Source organism: Haemaphysalis longicornis, unplaced genomic scaffold, assembly GCF_048455015.1.
Source record: "Haemaphysalis longicornis isolate Haplotype H1 unplaced genomic scaffold, Haemaphysalis longicornis Haplotype H1 scaffold_6, whole genome shotgun sequence".
NCBI classification, from domain to species: Eukaryota; Metazoa; Arthropoda; class Arachnida; order Ixodida; family Ixodidae; genus Haemaphysalis; species Haemaphysalis longicornis.
In genome coordinates this window covers 18349657-18369568 of record NW_027526407.1, presented here as the reverse complement: position 1 = coordinate 18369568, position 19912 = coordinate 18349657, and the positions used below count along the sequence as shown (strand labels likewise).

At 46.6% G+C, this 19912-nt stretch overlaps 2 non-coding genes across 2 annotated transcripts; one reads left to right on the top strand and one right to left on the bottom strand.

Annotated features, from left to right (window-relative positions):
* The first annotated feature begins 3603 nt into the window (after window positions 1–3603).
* On the top strand, window positions 3604–3676 carry Trnat-agu (transfer RNA threonine (anticodon AGU)). Its single transcript has one exon. It is a non-coding gene; the product is annotated as a tRNA-Thr (tRNA).
* A 1989-nt stretch (window positions 3677–5665) lies between these two features.
* Window positions 5666–5738, bottom strand: Trnat-agu (transfer RNA threonine (anticodon AGU)). The gene has a single exon. It is a non-coding gene; the product is annotated as a tRNA-Thr (tRNA).
* Window positions 5739–19912: the final 14174 nt, after the last annotated feature.

The window sequence follows — 19912 nt, the reverse complement described above, 5'->3', positions numbered from 1 at the left end:
GCTTAAAGCTTCGCAACCCGTCACCAGGCCGCTTGCTGAGGCAGCAGCGGTTGTGGTGTCAACCGCCTCTGTTGGAACCGGTGCCACTCCCGTCACTGCCTCGTCTTCCTCCAATGCGTTGGAGGGTGCCGAGGGGATGGACACCGCGAGCCGCGCACCGGCTCCAACCACCACCGCACTGCCCGTGCCACCTCTGGCGCCCCCGACGACCTCGGCGGTGGTGGGTCAAATGAAGGGTCTCCGAAGTGAGGCCAAGTCAGGGGCACCCGGTCCATCGGGCGCCTCTTTGACATCTGACGAGGAGATGGATGTCGGACCGCTCCTGCCTGCAACGCAGCACAAGGGGTGGCCTCCCACTCCCAAGCCTAGAGAGAGGCCCAAAAAGCCCAACCCTACAGTCACAGCCCTGAAAGACGACACATAACCAAACACACTCCAGTAGCTCTCAAACTAAATAAGGGGAAGAGAAAACATAATTCAAAGGAACTGTAGAAGCCTTCTTAAAAATCTTGACGATGTGTACGAGATGCTGCACTCCAATAAGCCATGTGTCCTATGTCTACAAGAAACACATTTATATTCCAAACAAACAAATATTTTAATAGTTACCTGTTATATAGAAAGGACAGAGCTGGTGGTGGTACATCTTCCGGGGGTGTGGCCATCATTGCCTGAAAGTATTTGGCCTGTCACTCTATCCAGCTACAGACCGTCCTTGATGCTCTTGCAATTCGTACTATTATTTTCAATAGGATAAAAACACTATGCTCCGTTTACATCCCTCCTGATTTCCAGCTCTCGAGCCCAGGTTTCTAGGGCCTTGTAGATCAGGTACCCGCACCTTTCATTCTTTTAGGCGAAATCAACACACATAACGGTCTTTGGGGCTCTGTTCGCACGAAAGCCGGAGGTCGACATATCAAAAAATATCTAACATCTTCGGTAGCATGACTACTCCATAAAAAAACGGTGTACCAAAATATTGGACACAACACGAATTCACACCTCGACTTGGCTATTGGTTCTGCAGTACTCTTACCATCTTTTGAATGGGATGTTGGCACTCATATGGTAGTGACCATTTCCTAACAACATTACCATACTTAGGTAAAGGCCCGAACAGTTCACCTTCCCATAACACGTTCAATGAAGCTAGAGCGAACTGGAGTAGATTTTCACAAACATTCAAACTACACCACACATCCAAAACACACCTACACATTGAAGAAGCCACTCACATAAATCACGGCGCACATCTTTGCGGCCACTGAAAAGCCCATTCCCCAAGCTTCCGGTGCCCTGTGCACCCGAAGGAGGCCCGCGCGGAATGGGGACGGTAGGCGTGCGCGAGAAGCCCAGAAGAAGGAATGGGGAGTCCTTCGTCGGTTTCCCGTCGTGAGGCGAGAACGGACAGTTTGTGCACCTCTCTCACTTCTATCAATTCATACACAGACACACACAAAGTCTAGGCATAAATACAAAAACTGAAAGGACAACGGACACACAGCATGCCCCTGGTTAGTACAACAGGGGACACAGTGGAAGACCAGGCTTGCGCACTCGCACAACACTTCAAACACGTGTCCTGTTCAGCACACTACACACACACTTTCAAAAAACACAACACATCCTGTAAGAAGAAGTCTTTGCAAGATAGTAGTATATCCAAATCATCGTGCACGCCCCCTTCTCACTTCAAGAGCGGAAGATCGAACTCAGTATTTGTAAACCTTTAGCTCCAGGCGCAGACAACAATACATACACCATGATACAACACTTACACGCAGAGACACTTGAAACCCTCCTTCACCTCTACAACAAAATATTTCTTTTGTGGCACCTTCCACGGTGTTGGAAGGAGGCCATCGTAGTAAAGTGGCCTTTCTGAAAGTGTGGAAGGACCATTCTTTTCTCGCAAGTTATCGTCCCATCGCCCTCACAAGCTGCCTGTGTAAGCTGCGCTAGAAGATGATCAATAGGAGACTCATGTACTTCTTATAGTACAATAGTCTTTTCGACAGCAGGCGGGCTGCCTTCAGGCCAGGGAGATCCACCAATGATCAACTGGTTGCGTTGGAATCGTATGTAAAAGATGCCTTCATCCATAATCAGTTTTGCATAACAGTCTTGTGTGATGTGGAAAAGGCCTAAGACACAGCCTGGCAGTTCGTCACTTGGTGTTGGCGGCAACATGCCGAACACCCTCGCTAGATACATGTCGGAAAGAACCTTTTGATTGATGGTTGGCAGTGCACTTTCCAATGTATAGGTGTAGGAAAATGCCGTTCCTCAAGGCGGTGTCTTGAGATGCACGCTATTCATTGTTAAGATGAACTCGCTCCGGAAGGCATTGCCACCAACCACTTTCTGTTCTATAATATTTTAGGTCTTGTAACTTCTCAATTTGGGAACACCAAGTCCAGCTTGGGGTGAAAAATCTTGCTGGCTGGGCGGACACAAACGGTTTTAATCTGAACCCTGTAAAAAGTACTTGTGTTCTGTTCTCCCGGAAGGTCGGGGTATATATCTCTAATAATGGTGTAGTAATCCCTGTCAGATGAGAACAGAAGTTTTGGAGATTAATGTTTGATATTAAGCTCACATTTATTCCTCACAAACCAGTTAAAACAGAAATGCCTAAAAGCATGAACATTCCTAAAGTCCTGTTACACCATTCTACGGGGCTGACAAACATCTTCTTCTGCCCCTTTATACTGCAGTGGTATGATTTCGCTTGCTATATGGCAGAGTTGTGTATGGGTCCGCGAGAACGACGGCTATAAAAATCTTTGACCCGGTGCTGCATTTGGACTTCTTCTTGCCTGTGGCGCTTTTCGCACAAGCCCCATTGAAAGCCTCTATGCAGAGTGTCAGAAATAGTCCCTGTATTACCAGAGGTCATACACTAATTTGTTGTATGCCCTAAAATCATGTCTATGACAAATAATCCATACATTTCAATCATTCATCCTGCATCCTCACAGCAGCTCTTGGTAAACCGCCCACCTATTTCTGAGCCGTTCCATCTCAGATTGAGAGCAGAAGCTTGTGGGCTAGCAGTGCGTTTTCACACATCCACAAGACACCCATCACTGATTTTATTGCGCCGTGGCAACTCCGGGCTGTTTGTAGTTACTTGTCCTTCCCGAAATTCAGTAAAAACAAGGTGCCAAGGGTAGCCATTAGGCAGAAGTTTTCTTTTCCTGCAGGAGAAGCATCAGAGCGCATAGTAAAACTGCGATGCATCCAAGACAGCTACGGCTGTGTCTTGTGCGGCCCTTGGGGCGAACTTCAATGTGTGTGAAAGTATGAACCCCTATTTCTGTCGTATTTACAACGAGCCCCTCATTTCCCATTCTGATTCGCTACATGCATAGCGAGAGCCTCTCTTCTGGCAGTCTTGGTGCCGTAGGGAGCTTAAGCGGGTTCAACGCTGGTCGACCACTGTCGACATGTCGTAGACACGCTAGTCACGGCCCGGGGGTTAAAAAAAAGAAGTTCCCCATCACCCTGGGAAGTCCGAGTGGCGCTGGCTACCACCCCCAAGCACAGAAATAATTACATTGACATAAATACTTCATAATATGGTGGGGGAAAATCACCCCGCCGGTAGCGTAGTGGTTATCGCTACAGACGAGTATTCTGGAGGTGGTGGGTTCGGATCCCACCTGGCGGGCATTTATTCTTCACTTTCTTTCTTTCAAAATTCTTTATCTTTTTCAATGAACTACCATATCCCCCTTTGCTTTCTGAGGTTTTCTTGACTGTCAACCCCTATTTCTGTCTTATATTTTAACGAGGCCCTCATTTCCCATTCTGATTCGCTACATGCATATTGACAGCCTCAGTTCTGGCAGTCTTGGTGCCACAGGGGGCTTAAGAGGGTTCAACGCTGGTCGACCACTCTCGACATGTCGTAGACACTCGAGTCACTTCCCGGGCTTAAAACAAAGAAGGTCCCCTTCACCCCGTGAAGTAGGAGTTGCGATGGGTACCACACCCAAGCACAGGAAAAAATTACATTGACTTAAATACCCAAGAAAGTGGTGGGGGAAAATAGCCCCGCCGGTACCGTAGTGGTTATCGTACCAGACCGGTATTCTGGAGGTCGTGTATTCGCATCCCACGTGGCGGGCATTTTATCTCCACTTCCTTTATTTCGAAATTCTTTATCTCATTACGTACGATATCCCCCCTTTTCCGAGGCTTTCTTGGCTGCCAATCCCTATTTCTGACATATATATGTATATCTCTATCTCTCTCTCTCTCTCTATATATATATATATATATATATATATATATATATAGCGAATCAGAATAGGAAATGAGGGGCTCGCTGAAAATAAGACAGAAATAAGAACTGCCAGTCAAGAAGACCTCGGAAAGCAAAGGGGAGGATGCAGTAGCTGAAGATAAAGAATGTGGAAAATCACCCGCCGCGGTGGCTCAGTGGCTAAGGCGTTGCGCTGCTGAGCACGAGGTCGCGGGTTCGATTCCCGGCCGCGGCGGCCGCTTTTCTGATGGAGGCGAAAAGCAAAAACGCCCGTGTGTACGAGATTTCGGCGCACGTTAAAGATCCCCAGGTGGTCAAAATTAATCCGGAGCCCTCCACTACGGCGCGCCTCATCACCTGCGTTGCGTCGGCGCGTTAAAGGAGCCACGAAGACAAAATACAAGTTGGGTTTATTACAAAGACTGCTTAGTCCCGATAACAATGATACCAATATCATCGCAATCTTCGAACAAATAACGGAGATATTAAAGAAAACGTGTAAAGCAGTCGCGACCCCCTAGCCAATTTCCCGCAACTTTTCTATGACGTCACGGAACCTTGTTTGTGCGATTGGCGGCCGCCTAACTGACCTGTCGCGACGACACATGACTGGACGTCTGTAATGGGGCCTCTAGCTCCATTTGACCGCATCACTTGAATGCTAACGTGCAGTTAACGCACTGAAAATTACGTGTTATTGTTGGCCCGTATGACGTCATTCTTGCTCATAATACGTCACTGTGGCGCAAAATTTGAACCTTTTTATATACTTCTTGCTTTTTTTTCGTTAAAAAACATCTTTTGTGGCTGTAATGGGGCTGAGTGAGATGCTGAATACTAGCTCTTTCAAATCAAACGAAGTTGTATTTTCTCTTCATGGCTCCTTTAAACCCCCACAATCAATCAAGAATGTGGAAAATCAGAAAGTGGAGAAAAAATGCCCGCCAGGTGGGATCCGAACCCACGACCTCCAGAATACCGGTCTGGTGCGATAACCACTACGCTACCGGTGAGGTTACTTTAGCCTCCACTTTCTGGGGTATTTATGTTCAGGCGTTTTTCTTTCCTGCGCATGGGGGTTATAGCCAGCGCCACTCGGGCTACTCGGGGTGAAGGGGACCTTCTTTTTAACCCCCGGGCCGTGACTCGAGCGTCTACGACATGTCGAGAGTGGTCGACCAGCGTTGAACCCTCTTAAGTTCCCTATGGCACCAAGACTACCAGAACAGAGGCCCTCGCTATGCATGTAGCGAATCAGAATAGGAAATGAGTGGCTCATTGAAAATAAGACAGAAATAAGAACTGGCAGTCAAGAAGACCTCGGAAAGCAAAGGGGAGGATGCACTACCTCAAGATAAAGAATTTGAAAAATAAGAAAGTGGAGAAAAAATGCCCGCCAGGTGGGATCCGAACCAACGACCTCCAGAATACTGGTCTGGTGCGATAACCTCTACGCTACCGGCGGGGCTACTTTAGCCTCCACTTTCTGGGGTGTTTATGTGCAGGCGTTTTTGTTTCCTGCGCTTGGGGGTGGTAGCCAGCGCCACTCGGACTGCTTTCCGAGGTCTTCTTGACTGCCGGTTCTTATTTCTGTCTTATTTATATAAATATATATATATATAGAAAATAGGGGTTGGCAGCCAAGAAAACCTCGGAAAGCAAAGGGGCGGTTGTGGTGGGTCATAGAAAAGAGATGAAGAATAAAAAGAAGGTCCCCTTCACCCCGAGTAGTCCGAGTGGCGCTGGCTACCACCCCCAAGTGCAGGAAACAAAAATACATCAACATATATACCCAAGAAAGTGCTGGGGAAACAGCCCCGCCGGTAGCGTTGTGGTTATCGCACCAGACCTGTATCCTGGAGGTCGTGGGTTCGGATCCCACCCGGCGGGCATTTTTTCACCACTTTCTTTTCCACTCAAAATATTCTTCATCTCTTTCTATGACCCACCACAACCTCCCCTTTGCTTTCCGAGGTTTTCTTGGCTGCCAACCCCTATTTTCTGCCTTATCTCACGGAGCCCCTCATTTCCCATTTTCTGATTCGCTATATATATATATATATATATATATATATATATATATATATATATATATATATATATATATATATATATATATATTTATATATAGATGCATTTATAAATCTATATATTGTAAAGAAGATAGTTACCGAGTTATTGCAACGTCAATCTTCCGCCCGTGTACATGCACCAGGGTCAGGACACTACCATGGTCTAGTTTTATTCACGCCCTGTGGCACCCGCTTCTCTCATGCTCGCCCTGCTCCAACCAGCTGAAACGTACGCTTGTTTTGCCCCTGCTCATCGTCGCACCCCTATCTATCGTTCCAATAAATACCATTTCGTTTGGTGGAGTGTGCGGGTTCACCCCATTCTGACCCCAGCTTGGCACCTTCGCGGTACACGCCCCTCGATCCGCCAGCCTGAAACTGTGATACAGGACACTACCAGCCCTCTCTGCTCCCGCCATGCCTGATGACAGCAGAACCGCACCACGGCCCTCGCCACCGGCAATCGTCTGTTCCGGGGCGATTCGACAGCGTGATCCTGCAATCTTCATTGGCACCGGCGACCAGGATGGTGAAGACTGGCTGACCTCTGCCGAAACGGTAAGCGCGTATATTCGGTGGGATGATGCGATGAAGAGATATAACGTCGGTTTCTGCTTTCCTGAAGTCGCCGAACGGTAGTTTATTAACAACGAAGCCAAGATGACCACGTGGGACGCATTCAAGACCGATTTCATGGATGTCTTTGTCCGGCCAGCCCTGCGGAAACTTCTCGCACAGCAGCGTTTATGTGAATGGGCACAACGGGCTGGCGAAACCTTTGCCAGCTACATCGAAGATATTGTCGATTTGTGCAGGCCCGTCAATGCCGTATTGCCCGAAATCGAGAAGAACAGACACATTAGGAAGGGCATCGAAGTAGATGCATTGCAGAAGTTGCTGAGCAAAAACCCACAAAACATCGGTGAAGTCGTCAGCTTATGTCAAAGCTACGACGAGTTGCGCAACCAGTGCGTGTACGTTCGCCACCGGCTAGCTGTAACCGGCGCATCCCTTTCAGCGCTGTCCTTCGACGACCCTTTAGTACAAGAGAGGATTAAGGACATAGTGCGCGAAGAGGTATCCCGTCAACATTCACTTCTCTCTTGTACAATACCGACTTCGTGTGCTCAAGTGCCTGGCATGGCTTCACCGCTTCATCCGAGTATTACGGAACAGGTCGCTGAGGCTCTCCCTTCGACCTCTCAGCAGACAACTGTGACGGTGCCCCTGTCCTATGCCGACATAGCAAGTGCACCACGCCACCCAAGTTTCTCCCCGCATATTAGTTATGATGGAGTCATAGCCAGACCTCGTTACACTAGCCCCCCTTTGGTGGGCTCTACCCCGACCCCAGCACGTCTTCCCCTTCGAGTCACAATGTCCGCCAACCCTAACCCCCGGCGCACTGCGGATAATCGCCCAATATGTTTTGCTTGCCCTATCCAGGGTCACGTTTCTCGTTTCTGCCGTCCTCGTGTTCAGGCACCCGATTACTCCTACCGTGGTCCCGCCTATGAAAGCAACCCCTATGTGACGCGCCAACCCTACGAGCTCACGTCGCCTTCGCCCCGTTACCGTTCCTTGTCGCCGATGCACCGTCGTCCCAGCGCAACGCTGAGGAAAACTGATGAGCGCAGTTCCGGAGGCAAGAACTGCGGCATCGTCGAACTACCGAAGTCCTCCTGTTTCTCCAACGAATGCGATCAAAGTCAATGTTGAAGGAGTCGTCACGTATGCCCTTGTCGATACAGGAGCTGCCGTGTCCGTCATGCATGCGATGCTCTGCCGCACAAAAATTGAAAAGTAACAACTCCGGTACCTGGCCTTCGTCTGCGCACTTCCAGCGCTCAACAGGAGGCTTCTTTGGCTGCGTGCAGGGCCAGAGTGGTAATTCTAGACGTTCTTCACTTTGTAGAATTTTTGGTGTTGCCGTCTAGTTCACATAATATCATATTGGACTGAATTTTTGTTGCGTCACGAAGCCGTCATTGATTGTGCCCGCGCAGAAGTGGAACTGTTTATCCCCTGTGTACAATGCCATTGGCCGATCTGCCGCCTGTTCTTCCTTCTAAGCTTGTAGACGCTACATATACAGATATTCCTCCTTTGTCTGCCATTCTGGTTCCCGTGTCGTGTGCGTCTTTCCCCGACTCAACGATCCTCTTCACGCCTTCCGAATTTTTTTCACGACGCAAGAACCTTACACGTCCTAGTGCTGTTCTTTTCCTCAGGAGTAGGTTTTCCACCTTTCCCTTCTGCAATACTTTCGTATCGCTACTGACGTTGACTGCCGGAGAGTGCCTGGATGTGTCGAAGTTATAGACCCCACTTTCATCGCGGACGTGTCTGATGATACCCCTCCACCTTCTGTCAGCGCTCTCACTACAACCTAGGCATCGGCATTAAGTGTTTTTCTACCTTCTATCAACCCTGGTGTCTCCTCCTCGAAGCGCGATCGCCTTATCACACTTTTGAACCCGTTCCTCAAATCATTCGACAATAAGCAAACTTTATTGGGCCGTTCTTCGAACGTTCGTCACAACATTGACACCGGAACCCATGCTCCTTTACGTCAGCGACAATACCGCGTCTCAGGTAGTGAGCGCAATGTCATTGAAGCGCAAGTGACCGATATGCTGCAACTAACTGTTATTCAACATTCCAGCAGTCCCTGCGCATCCCCGGTTGTCCTGGTCAAAAAGAAAGACGGCTCCATTCAATTCTGCGTCGATTACTGACGCCGTAACAAAATTACCCACAAAGACGTATATTCGTTACCGCGTATAGACGACGCTCTAGACCTATTGCAAGGCGCCGAGTTTTTCACATCCTTAGACCTGCGATCTGGCTACTTGCAGGTTCCTATTGCGGACGCTGATCGCCCCAAAACGGCTTCTACTACGTTTGACGATTTATACGAGTTTAACGTCATGCCGTTCGGCCTCTGCAACGCTCCAGCTACATTTGAGCACATGATGGACATCAGTTTGCGTGGGTTCAAGTGGAAAATATGTTTATGTTACTTAGACGATGTTGTCGTGTTCTCTCCCGACTTTGACATGCGCCTCCAACGTCTGGAACAAGTTTTGAAATGCCTCACTTCAGCTGGGCTTCAACTTAATTTAAAGAAATGCCACTTCGCTGCCCGCAAGCGCACCACCCTTGGCCATGTGGTTTCCAGAGAAGGCTTTCTACCAGATCCTGCTAAACTTCGAGCCGTCGCAGAGTTTCCCAAGCCGAGAACTATGAAGGAGCTGGGCACTTTTTTTGGCTCTGTTCTTATTTCCTCCGTTTTGTTCGTGACTTCGCCTCTATTATTTCCCCATTGACACGCCTGCTCGGGAGTGGCCTTGCATCACTGCGTGGTCGCCAGCCGGCGACGATGCATTTGCCCGGTTTCGCAAACTGCTTACAACGCCACCTATACTTCGACACTTGGACCCCCTCAGCACCTACCGAACTCCACACCGACGCCAGCGGTCGGCTTGGGTGCTGTTCTCGCGCAGCGTAAACCGGGAATCGATGAATACGTTGTCGCATATGCCCGCCGTGCTCTTACGAAAGCATAATCTAATTATTAGGTAACCAAAAAAGAGTGCTTGGCCATTATATGGGCCATCAATAAATTCGGACCGTACCTTCACGGCCGCCGTTTCGATGTGGTCATGGCCCATCACGCACTTTGTTGGCGTTGTTGAAAGACCCTTCTGGCCGGCTCGCCCGCTGGGCTCTTCGTCTCCAAGAATTTGACATTAACATCGTCTAGCGCTCCGGCCGCAAGCATCACGATGCCGACACCCTATCACGTTCTCTTCTATCTGTTGATACTGCTTCGCTCGATGAGTCGGATGGCAACCTCAAAGCCCCCTCGTTCGAGGACATGGTCAACGAGCAGCGAAAAGACTCCTAGATAGTTTCCATCCTCGCATATCTTTCCAACCAAGCTACTGCTCCCGTGTCGACAGGCCTCTCACTTTTTCAATCGGGAAGGGCTGCCTTACCGGTGCAGTTATGTCCCCAGAGGCCGCAAAAGGCTACTAGTCACACCTCTGAACTTTTTTGCTTTTTCAATTTTGTGAAAAAGTTCAACTTTTTGTGCTTTCTTCCACAACGACGCCCAATGCGCTCATGCCGGCGTGCTGAAAACGTACCAGCACCTACATCTACTGTATTACTGGCGCGGTATGTACAGCTTCGTCTGCAAGTTCGTCCGCCCATGCCCTGACTGTCAGCGCGGCAGGTCGCCGCCTCATCATCACGCCGGCCCATTACAGCACTTGCCTTGCCCTTACTGAATGCCGAATGGTTCATCGGACCTGCACGGCGTATCACCCGCACACCAACGGTCTTACTGAGAGATTTAATCCCACTCTTGGTGATATGCTCACCATGTACCTTTCTTCACGCCATACTAACTGGGACTCAGTCCTCCCATTTGTCACGAGCGGACACAACACAGCGACGCATTCTATTTCCGGCTTCTCGCCGTTTTTTCTTTTGTACGGCCGTGAACCTACTCGCCCCCTTAACACAATTCTCCCGTACAGACTGACGCCGCTGAGTATTCGACTGTGTCTCAAGTATCCTCTTATGCCGAAGAATTCCGTAAACTTGCCCGCTCATTCACGTTCGACAATCAATTCACGCAAAAGAATCGCATGACATGGACCTGCCGGACGTGTCGTTCTCCCCCGTATCGCTGGTGTGGCTGTGGGTACCATCCACACCTTCTTGACAATGCATTAAGTTTCTTTCTAACTATAACGGCCCATACCAGGTCCTGGAGCATACCTCGTCCGTTAATTACCTTGTCGAGCCAGTACCGCCTTCACCCGACCAACGCCGACGTAGAAAAGAGACCGTTTATGTGCAACGCCTGAAGCCTTACTACGACCCCGTCGTTTTATTGTGCCCCTAGGCAGCCAGGTTGGCCGCTCTTCACCGGGCGAGTGATTGTAAAGAAGATAGTCACCGTGATATTGCAATGGACAATCTTCTGTTTTGGTGTATGCGCCAGTGCGAAGACAGTGCAACGGACAATCTTCTATCTGTGGGCATGCACCTGGGTCAGGAAACTATAGTAGTCCAGTTTTCGTCACGCCCTGTCGCACCCGCTTGTCTAGTGCACGCCCTGTTCCGACCAGCTGAAACAGCCGCTTGGTTTTGCCCTGCTTATCCTCGCACCCCTATCGTCCCAATAAATACCATTTCAGTATATATATATATATATATATATATATATATATAAATCTAGAAAAAGATAAACTCACAAAGCGCGCAGAAATAGTATAAGTAAAGAGTCGGATACACAGCAAGAACAATAACAAACAATGTTTACTTACGTAGCGGCAACGGGACTTGCCTTCATCAGAGTAAAGTTACATGATTTTGCAGATCATGTAACAAAATCATGTAACTTTACTCTGATGAAGGCAAGTCCCGTTGCCGCTACGTAAGTAAACATTGTTTGTTATTGTTCTTGCTGTGTATCCGACTCTTTACTTATATATATATATATATATATATATATATCAATGAAACATATTATTATTTCTTACGTTTTGACCGGGTTCGGTCTTTTTCAAAGATACAAATAGTGCAGATCATTTGGGTTTAAATACAGATCAATTGTGGGCGAGGCAAGAAGATGTATCAAGGAAAACGTAGGCTCTACGCGACACAGAATCCAGCGAAGCGCCTGAAAGGGAGGGCGGTGGCGTTAGAGTGGTGGCGGGGAACAGAGCGGAAAGGGGCCGTAATCAAAACAGGTGAGCCTACAGGACAACAGGAAAGTGTGCATGGCACTGAAGTCACCGCTGGAAGGCAAGACAGTGAGGCACTAAGGAGGGGCTCGTTTCCTGCTCGTTTCGTGACTGGAAATTGACTGGTTAGAAGAAAAAGGTGGGACAGCCCAGAGTTACTTACGGATGCCTAGTGGAAACGTTAACACCCACACACACGCCCGCAAAAAAAAGGAAAGAGAAAGGAAGGAAGGAAGGAAGGAAGGAAGGAAGGAAGGAAGGAAAGAAGGAAGGAAGGAAGAGAGGATTGAGGCAAGAGAGGGGTTTTTTTAAGCGTGAGAGCGTGGGAATCGCAGTGGGGGAATGCGGGGATAAAAGAGGTTCGAAGAACGCCCCAAACAGCATGTGGTTTCATATAAAGTGAAATCGCGGAAACGTTTTCCTGCATAAAATGTGACAGCCATCGACCAGGCGGATGCAGAAAGGCAAGGTCATGCAATGCAATGACAATACAATGCAAAGTAACGCTAAGTTAAGATAGATTACATAAATACCAAAAAATAGGTGGACATAATGGTATATATACATACAGAAAGAGCGATATACAGTGCCACATGAAGTTCTCAAAGAGCATTCATGAATGATCATATTCCCAAAAGCAAATGTTCAGTGCAAAAGAACACAAAATATTATAAATAATAAAAAAATACAGCAAGTTGTACAATGGTGAAGTTTATGTACATTCGTTCGTATACGGTACGGCAACAATACACAAGCAGTATACTAAAACAGTACAAAGTACAATACGTACACAGTACACTATACAAAGATTTAAAAAAACAGAGAAAAAAGAACATAAACGCTTCGGTTTCAGAGGAAAGTTTCTCAGTTTCTCGCTGCATGAGCCCTCTCCGGTGCCTGATTGGGCCAGCAGGACCATCGGCCTCTGTTTTTATTTATGCCGCTCACGACAGTGTTAAACTTGTAAATAAGCTATGATTCACAGGCTTTACGGTCATAATGCGTTCCATAACCCCTTCCACGCATTCACAGCACCGCGGCTGTGAATGCGTGGAAGGGGTGGCCTAGATTATTTCCATGTTTAGATAGGGGAAGGTGTTGTAGGGACTTTATGTGTGCTCCGTGGTTGTTGATTCTCATTCTAAACGGTTCTCAGTTTGACCAACGTACCGTGCGTGGCATATGGTGCATTCCAGAAGGTAGACAATGTTTGCGCGGTGACAGTCAAAGTTTCCTCTTATCTGGAAAGAGAATGAAGAGGTGATGGGGGGCGACAGAGGCTTTAGTCATCATGGGGCACAGTTTGCACCTAGGAAAATAGCAGGGCCCGCTGCCTGCGGAACTGGGGGTGTTGACCTTAGATGACGTTACAATGTCTATGATGTTTCTCGCACGTCCGTACTGCTTTTCAGACTTCCTAATGACATCAATGATGACAGATGGTGGGTATTGTTTTCGTGTTAGGCCATTAGTTGATGTTGACAATTGGAAGCAAAATCAGCTAGGTCAGAGCATATCCTTCTAAAACGCACAGACTGACTGTATGATATGCTGAGTTTACGGTGTTCAACGTGGTTGCTTTAGAAATGGAAGTATTCATGTCGGTCTTTTGGTGCCCTGTACAATGAGGTCACAAGCTTGTTTCCCGATATGCTCACTGTACCATCGAAAACGTTAATGGCCGACGCGGAATATGAGTGGGAGAATGAAATGTTTTCGTAGGCGTTGTTGAAAGGGGTTTTAAATTTTAAAAGTTCATCTTGCCCATGGCACCAAATGAGAAAATTTTTGTCAATGAACTTTTGATAGAAAAGAGGGTGAAGCTGTGCGTTGCTTAGAAATTTATACTCCAATGTCCCCCACGAAAATATTCGCATAGTTGGGTCCTATTTTTTTCCCGTCAAGCTCCTGTCAATTTGCATGTAGTTCTTATTGTCGAAGTCAAAGTTTTTCAGCTCCAAGACGACCTTTAGAAGCAGGCCAAGAGTTCCATCATCCATTGAATTTTCTTGGGAAGCATCATCGTACGCATGGATGACAGGTCGAATGCCGGCCGAGTGTGGAATATTTGTATATAGCGAGGCGACGTGGGAGAGTGACTAGCAGGTTATCTTCCGGTATAACTAGATCCATATTATCAGCCAGAAAAAGGTTTGTATCCTTTACATACAAAGGTAGAGTGGGAGGAATGTCTTTAAGTTATCGATAAAACTAGAGATCATTTCTGTCACCGTTCCTATACCGGAGATGATTGGTCTGCCTGGGGTTTCTGCTTTCTGTATTTTAGGCGACAATCAAAATTGTCCAGGAACTGGACTTAAAACTTGAAGTGAGGGTGCTGCTTTTTCTGGAATATTTTGTCCTTGATGAGCGTCATAAGTGTCTGGCTTACCTTGTTCTTAAATAGGAGAGTCTGATCGGTGACGGTTGGTTTATAGAAAGAAGTATCGCTGAGCCGTCTTTCTGCCTCGGTGATGTAGTCCTGCTTATTCATAATAACTATTGCGCCACATTTGTCGGTGGGTTTGATTGTGATGTCGGAGCGCCCGCGTAAACGTTTTCTTGTCTTTTACACTTTCTCTGGGAGATTTTTGTGATGCGTTGATCAATTTTACAATGAGAGAGAATGTCACGTTTTATCGCATTGATGTCGATATCGAAGCATTTATCTCTTTGTGGGGGAGGAGTCAAATGGCGTAGTGATGGCAGCGTAGTGTCCATAGTAGGGTCTTGTGATTGTATATAGTAATATTAGCAGAGCCTAAGTGTTCGGGAGAAGTTCTCTACATCCTTATAGAGTTAAAATTCGTCTATTATGCCGGTTGCAGGGCACAAACTGAGACCTGTTGATAGCACGCGTTCTCGTCATCAGTGAGAGGGGTGTCGGAAAGGTTTACTATGTGGCACTCTTTGAGCTGTGAGGTGCTCAGGCCAGGAACATTGTCAGGGCTTGCATGGCAAGGAAAGAAAGACGTGTCTACTTTTTCAACAGGGGAAGTTATGCCGTCACGAAGCAGCTATATATATATATATATATATATATATATATATATATATATATATATATATATATATAGATATATATATATATATATATATATATATATATATATATATAGATATATATATATATACATTTATATATATATATATAACCTCCCATGAATGCGCCAACTAACCCTCGGCCCTCAGTTCCCAGCGGCTGCGAAGCAACTGACCACGGCGGCGGTCAGACCTGTGACGCAGCAGAGGGTGCTAAGAATCCCTGGATCCGGACAGGCCGCCAATGGAATCTGAACATGGCAACGTTTAACGCACGAACCTTATCTAGCGAAGCAAGTCTCGAGGTGTTGTTCGAGGAACTAGAGGGCATTAAATGGGATGTAATAGGGCTTAGCGAAGCCTTTTATAGGGCAGACGAAGCCTTTACGGTGCTGAAAAATGGACACGTCCTATGTTACCGTGGTCTAGAGGACAGAAGAGAACTGGGAGTGGGATTTCTAGTCCATAAAAGCATAGCTGGCAATATAGACGAATACTATAGCATTAACAAAAGGGCAGCAGGTCTTGTAATTAGGCTCAATAAGAGGTACAAGCTCAAGGTGGTACAGGGCTACGCGCCCACATCCAGCTACGACGACCAAGTAGTGGAACGCTTCTATGAAGATGTGGAATCGGCAATGGCTAAAGTAAAAACACAGTATACCGTAGTTATGGGGGACTTCATTGCTAAAGTAGGCAAGAATCAGGCTGGAGACAAGGCAGTTGGTAACTATGGTCTGGGCTGTAGAAATAGCAGGGGGGACCTACTAGTTGAGTTTGCAGAAAGGAATAACCTCCGCATAATGAATACCTTCTTCTGTAAACGGGAGACTCGGAAGTGGACCTGGAGGAGCCCGAATGGGGAGCACAAATATGAAATAGACTTCATATTATGCGATAACCCTGGCGTCGTTCAGGATGAGGAAGTGCTCGGAAGGGTAAGGTGTAGTGACCACCGTATGGTAAGATCTCGAATTAGGCTAGATTTGAGGAGGGACCGCAACAAGCTAGTACGAAAGAAGCCGATAAACGAACTAACAGTAAGACGTAAAGTAGACGAATTCAGGATCGCGCTGCAGAACCGATATTCCGCACTTAACGAGGAAGCCGAGCTTACGACACAGGAAGCCAGCGACAACCTTACACGCATCATCACGGAGTGTGCAATAGAAGTCGGGGGCACTATGGCTAGACAGGATACTGGTAAACGTTCACAGGAGACGAAAGATCTAATCAGGAAGCGGCAAACCATAAGAATCTCTACCGCAGCTGACAGAATAGAACCAGCCGAGCTCTCGAAGTTAATCAATAAGCGCAAGACAGCTGACATACGGAAGTATATTATGGAGAGGATCGAATACGCTGTAAAGAACGGAGGTAGCCTGAAAGCAGTGAAGAGACGTCTTGGCATGTGGAAAATCAGATGTATGCACTTAAGGATAAGCAAGGCAATGTCATCACAAATAAGGATAAAATAGTCACAGTGGCTGAGGAGTTCTATAGGGATCTGTACAGTAGCCGGGACATACAGGATAATGCCGAACGAGACAGTAGTTCAGAGCAGATAGACATCCCACCAGTACCGACCGAAGAAGTAAGGAAGGCTTTGAAAGAAATGAAAGGGGGCAAAGCACCTGGTGAGGATCAGATAACAGCAGACCTCTTGAAGGATGGCGGAAAAATTGTACTTGAAAAACTGGCAAACCTGTATACGCAATGCCTAATGACCGCAATGGTACCGGAATCTTGGAAGAACGCGAACATCATCCTAATCCATAAGAAAGGCGACATGAAGGACTTGAAAAATTACAGGCCAATCAGCTTACTGTCAGTCGTCTACAAGGTATTTACCAAGGTAATCGCTAACCGAATCTCTGCAACCTTAGATTTCAGTCAACCTAAAGAACAAGCAGGGTTCCGTAAAGGTTATTCAACAATGGACCATATTCACACGATCAATCAGGTGATAGAGAAGTGCGCTGAGTGTACTGAACCCCTATATATAGCCTTCATAGATTATGAGAAAGCATTTGACTCGGTCGAAACCCTAGCAGTCATTCAGGCATTACGGAACCAGGGGGGTAGATGAGCATTATGTAAGAATACTAGAGGATATCTACAGTGGGTCTACAGCTACCATCATCCTCCATAGGGAGAGCAGTAAAATACCTATAAGGAAGGGTGTCAGACAAGGAGACACAATCTCTCCAATGTTATTCACAGCATGCTTACAAGAAGTATTCAGAACGTTGGATTGGGAACAGGTGGGAGTAAGGGTTAATGGAGAATACCTCAGTAACCTCAGATTTGCTGATGACGTGGCCTTGCTAAGTAACTCGGCGGACGAATTGCAAAGCATGCTTTCCGCACCGGGCGAACCGAGTAGAACCGTGGGCCTGAAAAGTAATATGCAGAAAACTAAAGTAATGATCAATAACCTCGGTACAGCACAGCAGTTTGAGATAGGTGGCGAGGCAGTGGAAGTGGTAAGCGAATATATCTACTTAGGCCAAGTTGTGACCCCAGATCCCAACCATGAGGCAGAGATAATTAGAAGGATCAGAATGGGGTGGGGTGCATATGGCAGACAATCTCAGATAATGAATAGCAGCCTACCATTGTCGCTGACGAAGAAAGTGTATGACAGCTGCATCTTACCGGTACTCACCTACGGGGCAGAAACTTGGAGGCTCACTAAGAGGGTTCAACTTAAATTGAGAACGACTCAGCGGGCAATGGAGCGGAAAATGATAGGTGTAACGTTAGGGACAAGAAGAGAGCGGAGTGGGTCAGAGAGCAAACTGGTGTTAAAGACATATTAGTAGAAATTGAGAAGAAGAAATGGACGTGGGCAGTGCATGTAATGCGAAGGCAAGATAACCGCTGGTCATTAAGGGTAACAGAGTGGATCCCTAGAGAAGGCAAGCGTTGCATGGGGCGGCAGAAAGTTGGATGGGCAGATGAGATCAAGAAGTTTGCGGGGATAAGTTAGTCACAGTTGGCACAGGACCGAGGTAATTGGAGAATAATGGGAGAGGCCTTTGCCCTGCAGTGGGAGTGGATAGGCTGGTGATGATGATGATGATGATAATATATATATCTCCCCGTGTAGTCTGGGTGGCGCTGGCTACCACCCTCAAGTGTCAGATACAGTTGTAGTAAATATAAATACCCCAGAAAGTGAAGGAGAACACAGTCGCCCAGATAGCCGAATTGGTAAGGCATTCTAGATCTAATCGAAAGGCGTGGGTTCGGTCCCCACTCTGGGCGCGTGTTTTTCTTTCTTTCTTTCTCACGTAATTAATAATACAAAAAATAATCCAACGTCACTAACGGTAAAAAATAGTCTAACCATTCCCCTATGCCTTCTTTGGCGTTGTAGACTGCTGGCATTTCTTTCTGTATATATATATATATATATATATATATATATATATATTTATATATATATATATATATATATATATATGTATAAGTATATATATATATATATATATATATATATATATGTATAAGTATATATATATATAAGTATATATATATATATATATATATATATATATATATATATATCTAATAAGGCAATGAGTGGCTCGTTGGGGAAATACAGAAAGATAGGTCGACAGTCTACAACTCCAAAGAAGGCATAGGGGTGTGGTTAGGCTTTTTTTACTAGAGTTATGAAGTTAACATTTTTTAAGATATGGAAGAAAGAAAAACAAAGAAAAGAAAAGCCTTGATGCCTAGGTAGCAAAACAGGGCTTACGGCCACTTACCCGCTCATGACAGGCTGTATACGTTCGAGTCACGTACCGGGGGTTGAAAAGAAGGTCCCCTTCTCCCCATGTAGTCAGAGTGGCGGTAACGACCACGCTCAAGCGTCAGATCACCTCTAGTAAATATAAATAGCCCAGAAAGTGAAGGAGAACACAGGCGCCCAGATAGCCGAATTGGTCAGGCATTCGAGATCTAATCGAAAGGCGTGGGTTCGGTCCCCACTCTGGGCGCGTGTTTGTCTTTCTTTCTTTCTTCCGTATCTTCAAAAAATGTTAACTTCATAACTGTAGTAAAAAAAAGCCTAACCACACCCCATGCCTTTTTTGGCGTTATAGACTGCTGCCATATCTTTCTGTATTTCCTCAACGAGCCACTCATTTCCTTACTATATTATTCTGCGAAAGCGTAGTGAGGGTCTCGGTTCTAGCAGCCCTAATGCCTAGGTAGCATTAGAGGGCTTACCACCAGTTACCCGCTCATGACAGGATGTAGACGTTCGAGTCACGCCCCGGGGGTTGAAAAGAAGTTCCCCTTCTCTCCGTGTAGTCAGAGTTGCGCTGGCTAACACCCTCAAGCGTCAGATCACTTCTAGTAAATATAAATAGCCCAGAAAGTGAAGGAAAACACAGTTGCCCAGATAGCCGAATTGGTAAGGCATTTGAGATCTAATCGAAAGGCGTGGGTTCGGTCCCCACTCTGGGCGCGTGGTTTTCTTTCTTCCATACCTTAAAAAAATCTTAACTTTATAACCGTAGTAAGAAAAAGCCTAACCACACCTCTATGCCTTCCTTGGCGTTGTAGAGTGCCGACCTGTCTATGTATATATATATATAAAGATTGCGAGAAGGGCTGTCTTAGGTTGCCGTAACAAATAGTAAAGAATGGGTATAGCTTCTAACAAAACTGTTTATTGGTCGACGTTTAGGTCGGATGCCGACCTTTATCAAAGTCTTGATAAAGGTTGGCATCCGACCGCAACGTCGACC